This window comes from Panthera tigris, chromosome F2, assembly GCF_018350195.1.
Source record: "Panthera tigris isolate Pti1 chromosome F2, P.tigris_Pti1_mat1.1, whole genome shotgun sequence".
NCBI lineage: Eukaryota > Metazoa > Chordata > Mammalia > Carnivora > Felidae > Panthera > Panthera tigris.
Window position 1 is genome coordinate 74473919 of NC_056676.1, and position 8617 is coordinate 74482535.

Below are 8617 nucleotides of genomic sequence, written 5' to 3' on the forward strand. Positions count from 1 at the left end.
GCCATCACTTGCACCTCCTTAGGTTATGACAACAAAAACTGTTTCCAGAAATCGCCAAACGTCCGGGCAGGAGCACTGTGAACAATCACCCTTGGTTCAGAGCCACCAGATGCCGGGCTCTGGGGCAAGGAGCGTCCATTAGACCGGCTCCAGCGTGGGCTGAAGCGCCCAGGCCTTCATAGTCTATCCCTCTCCACCACTGGGAGGGACTGACTTGGGAACAGAGGTCTACCAGCCACACTCCTCACAGCCAAGCGGCACATCTGTCCTTCCGTAAAGGGCACACGCGTGGCTCCTGTCCTGCCTACAGTCTAAGCTTGCACCCCTCAGCTCCACGCAGCTCCTCCGGGGTCCCAGCTCACCCTGTGTCTCAAGGAGCCATCTGGAAGAAGGAGGTTAGCAGGACCAGCCACAGCCCCTGCCATGGCAGTTGACTACAGTCGATGCTCATCTCCCTCCCCCACTGTCTGTTCTAAGTTCCCCTCATCCTCAGCGACCACCCCACCCCAGGTGATCATGTGTGACCGGAGCTCTGCTCATTGGGGGGATTTGTCTAGTTATCGTCCTTCAAGGCCACCCCTAGGTGGGACTGCCGTCCATGTTCGGCTTGTACCCGCATAACAACTGACTCTTCCACGCCGAGCTCGGATGTCGTTCCGTCCCCTTCAGCTGGTCACACAGCACCCCTCGTGCAGACAGAGGCATGGGGGAGCCTGGGGGGCCCCCTGGTGTGACGGCCGCAGCGCCGCGACGGTCTGCACCACCTACCTGTGCCCTCCGGGGCTGCTCCGTCTGTGCTGCCTTACCCCCATCTCCTGAGACATGGCTGCGTATCTCGTCCAGCCTTATGACTCGGTGGTTGCGACTGAACCCGGCTCGTGATGGGCGCCTCCAGCCCAACAGTCACGTCCTGGTCATCAGTCTGTCCCCACCAGGAACATGCAGCAGTTTTGAAAAGACATGTGATTCTCTACTGCAGCTGGCAGGGCCTTTGGCTAACAGCCAGCGTCCTGCCCAGGATCTGCCCCCCGGAACGTGCCATGCGCCGCGTACGGCCCCTCTTCCCATCGCTGGCACCCCAGCGGCACAGGGTCTGTTGAGTCATACGCCTCATGAGGCACAGCTCCCCGCACCAAAGCCTGGACCCGCCGCAGACCCGCTCTGTGCCCTGTCCCCACTCGCATCGCCCGGTCTGTGGGATCGAAGTACCGCCCGACATGCCACCGGGGCTCCTACAAGACCCTGCAGAGGCCCACCGGACACAAGATGCCCACCTCGTGGGCAGGTCTCTGGCCACACTTTGACCTGTTGACGCCATATGATTTTGGTATTTTTCCCATTCGTCTCTACAAGATCATACAAAAGGAGGTGCGCGAATCTGACTGGTGACCCTGGTGCCGAGGTGTTAGGAGCGCCCCAGGACCCATGAGAAGGCGCTGATGTCACAGGGGTGACTAAGCGCTCACGAGGTGGCCCAAAACAGCCCACAGAGGCCCCACACCTCCCACGTGGCTGCGTCTGCAGGCTCCCCTACCTGCCCTGATGATGCTCACTCCTTTTGTCAGAGGACAAGGGTTGCTATGGTGACAAAGAATGAACTCCGAGGGTCTGTGCAAACGGGGTAACGGGGAAGAAAAGATCTTAGCTCATGTACACGGTTTTCCAAATGATTCCTTTCAACGTACCTGAAAAGTCACTTCCGTCACCCACGAAGACCGCAGGGGAGGCAATGAAAGCGGAAGATGAACACAGGACTGTGGGGGACGCATCCGCCTCGTCTTCATTCGGTGATTCTGGTGAACCCTGGGGTCCCGGTCTAGGATTCTAGGTTGGGGGGCGGGGGCGGGGGGGAGAACTAATAGTAGCAAAGTCCCTTAAGGGTACACAGTCTTTGGAGAATTACCAAGTAGGTTAGCACCCGCTAAGCCCTTTATCCCCGCGGGGAAGCGTGTGTGCGAGGCTGGCCCGGAAGGTGCCACCGCCCATCTCCGCATCTGGCACAGCACGGAGCTGCGGGGAGTGGCCCAGGCCATACGGTCAGTGGGAGGCAATCGCCGGGGCCATTCCCCGGGTCCTCGGACAAGGCGGTGCCCGTCTCAGCAGCAGGCCATCTTGCAAGCAGCTTAGAGCCGGAGCCGGGCCCAGAAGCCTGTCCACCTTGGCACCATTCTCCCTGCAGTGAGCAAGCGGTGAGAGTGGCTTCGGCGGCAGCATCCGGAGGCTATCAGCGGCAAATGAGGAGGAAGGAGCAAGCTCGCACCGGCCCCCTCTGGCTTCAGAGAGCCTGATCGGCTGTCGTCTCCAAGGAAAGCAGTGGGGGAGGCAATCTGTGTCACTAACTGCCAGGCCAGGGGGTGGGGCTCAGGAGGGAGTCTGCTGGGGGGGCGGGAAGCTCACCAGGGCACTGAGGTGGCCCCTGCCTGGACTGAGAGGTGGGGACCGTCCAGCAGAGCTGCCCCCCCACATGGGGCCATTGAGCCCCGCCCCTAGATGCCAGCCCGGCAAGGGTGGAAGACGGAAGAGACGGCGGGTCCAGAAAATAGCACAGGCCCAGAGAGACGAGTGGCTGGGCCAAGGTCACACACCTTGTTGGGACACACGCTAAGTGGAAGGAGGGACCGATCGCCAGGTTCCCAGGCCAGGTCTCCCGCCTTTGCCACTCAGCCGTCACCACGGTCCCTTCTCCCTTCCAGCGCCGTGCTCCCCTTTGCCAGCAGTGTGCCAGCCGTGGGCACCATACCAGCTTCCCCTGGCCCCTCCCCCACCGTCCCCCTCGGCTGGCTCTGCGCCCCGCACCCCGACTCTGGAAGGTTCACAACGCCCGCCCTGCTCGCGGCCATGCAGGCTGGTTGCTGCACACACGCATTTCTCACTCCTCTCCTGCTTCCCTAACCTGTGGGCATCGAGTCCTGGCAGCTTGTGCTTGTGACATCCGAGTGGCTGTGGCTTTACTTCCCTTGTCCTCTGTCACCTCGGACCCTTGGCCTCCTCACCTGGCCGGCCTCCTTCCCACGTGTGCACCCCCGTGTCCACCAACAGACGCCGTTCGGTCATCCACGCGCCCATTCACGTAACCAGTCCTGGCCGAGGCCCTACTCTGCGCGGGGCGCTGTCCTAGGCTTCACAGATAAGGCCGTGAATAAAATGGAAAAACCCTGTCCTCGTGAAGCATCCCACGGGTGTGGGTCCAGACAATCAGCAAGCAAACAGATACAGTGTGACCTAACGATCAACGTGTTATACACGTGCACACGTATTTGCACACATATGTGCATAGAAGACAGAAGGTAGGGAGGGCCTGGAATAAAAGGTTGACATTTTAAGCATTTTGGGCCAAGAAAAACCTTAGGAAAGGGGCATTTGAGCAGACATGTAAGGAGGCCAGGCAGGGACCCACGCAATGCCTGAGGAGTACATTCAAAGCAGAACAAAGAGACAGTGCAAAGACCCTGTGGCAGGAATTGCTTGGTGGGACCAGGGCACACAGGAGGCCAGTGGGGCTGGTGTGAGAGGGGCCCACGTGGAGACCGCGGAGAGCAGGTCGCGGTGGGGGGACCGAGACCCAGCTCCGGAGGCTGGTGCAGGGCATGGGAAGGAATGTGGTTCTTCCCCTGAGTGAGGGGGCAAGCGTCAGGGGGTTTGGGGGTGAGGTCTGGTGAGTCAGGCTCTGAAAGGACCCCTGTGGCTGTCGCCTGCAGCCCCGAGGGAGGAGGAGAGATACGGGACAGCAGCCATGCCACCAGAGGACACGGGGGGCGGGGGTGGGGTGGTGGGGCACGGTCAGGGTCAGGTGGGCTATGGGGGGGTGATGCTGGGAAGACTCTGGCACTTCGGGTGTGACTGGAGGAGAAGCGGCCAGGGCACCGGCCTAAAGCCTTTGGAGAATCAAGTTGGAGAGTATGCCAGAAGCAAGTTCTGGGGGGTTTGACACCATCCCAATAGCTCATACTCACAAAGCGTGCGCTGCTTCAGAACAGGTTCATCGTATAGTCTTTCGTGGGACCTTGGCCTTACGACAGTCCTGTGAAGGACGTGTGAGGGCGCACACGTTTCTAAACATAGGACACCTTTCAGGAACGGGGCGTTTGCATCTCAGAGAGGGCACTTGCCTCGGCCTCGCCACTTTACCTTCCACCTTCCTGATTGTGGCATCGCGGAAGTTTATTTTTCTCTCCTGTAACAGCGCCCAGCTCAACGTTCCCAGGCAATCTCCGGTCCTCGAGGGCGGGTGTCCACCCCTGTGTTAAAAACGGTTGCCCCGCTTTTACCTGGAGGGAGAAAGAGAAGTGCGGGGCACGTCCCTTTCCTTGGGGGGACACAACCTCGGGAGGGCACAGAGCACCTCTGGGCCAGCAATGATCTCACGTCCTCTCCTGGCTGTGATGTTCGAAGCTGCTGTTCTTAACTACACCTGGAGCAGGCTACATCTTTTATTTTTTTTTTAAGGTTTATTTTTATTTTGAGAGAGAGATAGAAACCAACAGGGGAGGGGCAGAGAGAGAGGGAGAGACAGAATGCCAAGCGGGCTCCTTGCTGTTAGCGCAGAGCCCAACGCGGGGCTTGGACCCCGGAGCTGTGAGATCGTGACCTGAGCTGACATCATAGTCAGAAACTTGACTGAGTGAGCCACCTGGGTGCCCCGAATTCTAAAAGAAGACGGGAATGGACGTAGGGGGTCAGTTAGCAGCCTAGAGCACCCTCTCCCCAACTCGCATTGAATTTAGAACATGACTTCGGCAAGACGACAGATCCCCACCGATCTGTTGACAATCTGTTGACGTCTTGAAGGTAATATTTTTGCGGACGTCTTGAAGGTAACACTTTGCTGATTTTTTCCCCCTGCAAAGGGTTGGTAAAAGGAAAGTCACGTTGTATGACGTCCTAGAGAACTTTCTGAAAGTCTTCCTTACCCAACATCTTCCTCTCCAAAATTTCAGCCTCAGTACAGTTTATAAAGATCCTTTTGGGCTGTATTGATTTTCCCAGTTCCATCCAATCTAGTCACCAATTAGCAAGCTAAAGCCCAGTGTAAGACAATCGCTGCTAAGGAATTCCAGCACAGCAGGTGGAGAAGAGGGGGGGAAGGATGAGCATTTGTAATGTACTGTTCCGGCGTGCGTGTGTGTGTGTGTGTGTGTGTGTGTGTGTTGTAACATCTTGCTGGCCTTCTTACCTCTTGATAAAAGTTCCTCAAATCACCCAGTGCCCACGCGGTATAGGCTAAGTCTTCCTTATCCCGACCCCAACCTGCAGACTTTCTTCTATGAGGTTTTTTTTTTTTTTTTTTTTTGGTCAACTCAAAAAGGAGGAGCATCATCCAAGAGGCTTCTGCCATCCAATCTCCCCTTGCTGCTTCCTCTCGGATCCACCCCTCCCCTGGCCCTCTCAGGAAAAATACACACATCAGCCCCTTCTGTTTTGTAGTCAGCTATAAACATGGAGGAAGAAACAGCTTCAAGGAGGAGGCAAAGCTGAGGCTTTGAAGGCTAAGAGTCCGCCAGACAGGTGGATGGATGACATTCCCGCATCTCAGAGCGGTGGGGGGGGGACCTCCGAGGTCTTCTCCCCCAAATGATGCTCTAAATTTGATGCACAGATATTTGGGCCCATTGAGCACGTTCTCCTTCTCCGTCCCTCCCGTAATAATCCCCACCAGAAGGGCTCAAAACCACTCACTTTCTGTGCATTCTTGACGCACCTTGGATCTCTGCACAGGGAAAGCCGTGCCGCTGGCCGGTTGTGCACTGAGCGTGGCAGAGAGCAGGACACAGACCAGCCGGAGCACAGGCAGAGAGGCCACACTGAGAAACACTGCTCCCACCTGACGCCCCACGCTGCAGACGGGAGCCCAAAGTGCCAGGAACAGGAAGGCGTGAGTTTGATGGAGTGGGGTTGGAGTCACGGTTGGCGCAAGGGGGTGTTGGCCAGGGGTGGGGCCCCCGACCCCCACATCGGTGTGAGGAGGCGGTGGCATGGTGGCCGAGGGGACAGAGGGTCTGAGCCGGCTTTCTGCCTCTGTCACCTCACTCCACGTGTCCCTCCCCTGTTCCTCTGTCAGCCTGTGCCCTCCTCCTCTCTCTGCTCTTCCCATTGGCTTCTGGCATCTGTTTTTGTCTCCTCAAACAGCTGGCCCCTTCTCCCCATCAGGGCTGGTCAAGGAAGGACTGGCTGCGTAATCCACGGGACTGGTGTAAAACGAAGACGCAGGGCCCCGGTTCAAGCAGTAATAAGTATTCCAAGATGGCTTCACCACGACATCGAGTGGAGCGCAGGACGCGTTTGAGGGCGGGGTGCCACCTGCTAGCTGGCAGGCCGACAAAGCTCCCCGGGTCTCGCCATAGTCATCTCTGTCCACCAGCACCAAGCATGCTGCCTGGCCCACGCCTGGGGCGTCACAGATATTTATTAAACCGAACGGAGCCTACGATTCCTCAATCGGGTCACGTGTCTCTCATAGGTTAGCGCCTGGATTCCATTTCACAACAGGAGTGGAGGGCAGTGTCCGTCACCTGGCCCAAACCTGCTGTTCAGTCAATGGCAGCCACCATCGGATAGGATAAAAATAATAGTAGTGACCTCTTAGTGGTGCTCACGATGTGCCAGACATTTGTTGAAGTGCTCTCCATAGATACTAGCCTCACCTCCGTGTTCCGTGGCGGGTCTGCCATCACGTCCACTGCACAAAACCGGACTCGTGTACATAGCCTGTAACTTATGGCACCGAGATTTAAATGCAGGCAGCCTGGGCCCAGGGTCTGTGCTCTCAATGAGTTAGCGACTGACTTCCTGACAACATAGTGTGAGCCAGGACCTCCAAAGTGGGTTTGGTACCTGCAGAGGTCCAAGCTGCCTTTCTTTCTTTACTAATGATACTACTTAATTATTTTAAAATGTATTTAAATTAATTTCTCAAATGGTGGTAAAAGACACACGGCATAAATTTTACCATCTTAACCCATTTCTTTATTTAAAATTTTTTTTAATGTTTTATTTATTTTTGAGACAGAGAGAGATAGAGCATGAGCAGGGGAGGGGCAGAGAGAGAGGGAGGCACAGAATCCGAAGCAGGCTCCAGGCTCCGAGCTGTCAGCACAGAGCCTGACGCGGGGCTCGAACTCACAGACCGCGAGAACGTGACCTGAGCCAAAGTCGGATGTTCAACCGACTGAGCCACCCAGGCTCCCCGCCTCTGAACCCATTTCAATAGCATTAAGTGTATTCACGTTGTACCACCTATCTCCAGGAAGCTTTGCGTTGTGCAAAACTGCAACTCCGGACCCATTAAATACAGCCTCATTTCTCCCTTCCCGCATCCTCATGCAAACACCAGTCCACTTTGTCCTTCTATGAATGTGACTCCTCTAAGCACCTCATCGAAGTGGAAGCAAACAGCATTTGTCTTTCTGTGACTGGCTGATTTCATTTAGCAAAATGTCCTCAGGGATCACCCACGGTGTGGCAGGCATCAGAATCTCCTTCCTTTTCAAGGCTGAATGATATTCTGGCGGATAAAAATGCCACGTTCTGTTTATCCGTTCATCTGCTGCGTACTTGGGTAATGTCTGCCTCTCAGCTCTTGTACATAATGCTGCTGTGGCATCCACGTGTCAGTTCAATCCCCTGCCTCAATTTCCCAGAAGTGGAAATGCTGGATCATACGGTGAGTCTGATAGATCTTTGCGTGTCGAGCCATCCCTGCATTCCAGGGATAAATCCCACTTGGTCCTGGTGCAAAATCCTTTTAATCGGCTGCTGCTATTAATACTACTGGCAATTTATGAATATTATTTCTCCTACTAGTAGTAACATTATTACTCTTTTTTTAAAAAAAAATTATTTATTTTTGAGAGAGCACAAATGGGGGAGGAATGGAGGGAAGGGGACAGAGGATCCGAAGCTGACTCCACTCTGCTGACAGCAGCAGAGCCCGATGCGGGGCTCGAACTCACAAACCAAGAGGTCATGACCTAAGCCGAAGTCAGATGCTCAGCCAACTGAGCCACTCAGGTGCCCCAACATCATTATTCTTAATACCTTATGGTACATATATGGTACCTCATAGCAGCTGATAACTGTACTGTTGGAAAGCAGACTTGATCCTCCCGGTTATAAAGAAGAGAAAGCAGTATTAGTCATTTGATAGGTAAGAAAACTGTGAGACAAGAGGGGAAAAGTCACTTTCCCAGGGTCAAGAGCTGCCATATGCAGATGGATTACTGACCAAGCCCCTTCCTTATGGCCCTGACAGAGCTGAGCAGGAGCTGTTGAGTATATGGCCTGTGAGGACAGACCTCAGCAGGTGAAATTAAAGCTCTGTGATTGTCAGAACCGCCTAGAACCACCTAGGGAGGCAAGAGACCACTAGACAGCGTGGCCTCCACTATAGGGGTCTCCCTGCAAAGCTGAGGAAATCTCTGCCGGAGGAAATGCTGTAAGGGAGACAGTTCAAACATCAGTTGGGTGTAAGTCCATGGGGGAAGGGGAGGGGAAAAATAGTTACAAACAGAGAGGGAGGGAGGCAAACCACAAGAGACTCTTAAATACAGAGAACAAACTGAGGGTTGATGGGGGGGTGGGAGGAGAGGGGAAAGTGGGTGATGGGCATGGAGGAGGGCAC

General features: G+C 55.3%; 1 long non-coding RNA gene across 2 annotated transcripts; it reads left to right on the plus strand.

Annotated features, from left to right (window-relative positions):
- Window positions 1-1604: 1604 nt before the first annotated feature.
- On the plus strand, window positions 1605-6435 carry LOC122234957. Of its 2 annotated transcripts, none has more exons than XR_006212965.1 (3): window positions 1605-1787; window positions 5716-5872; window positions 6127-6435. It is a non-coding gene; the product is annotated as an uncharacterized LOC122234957 (long non-coding RNA). The 2 variants fall into 2 exon arrangements; XR_006212966.1 differs by having other exon boundaries at window positions 6148-6435.
- Window positions 6436-8617: the final 2182 nt, after the last annotated feature.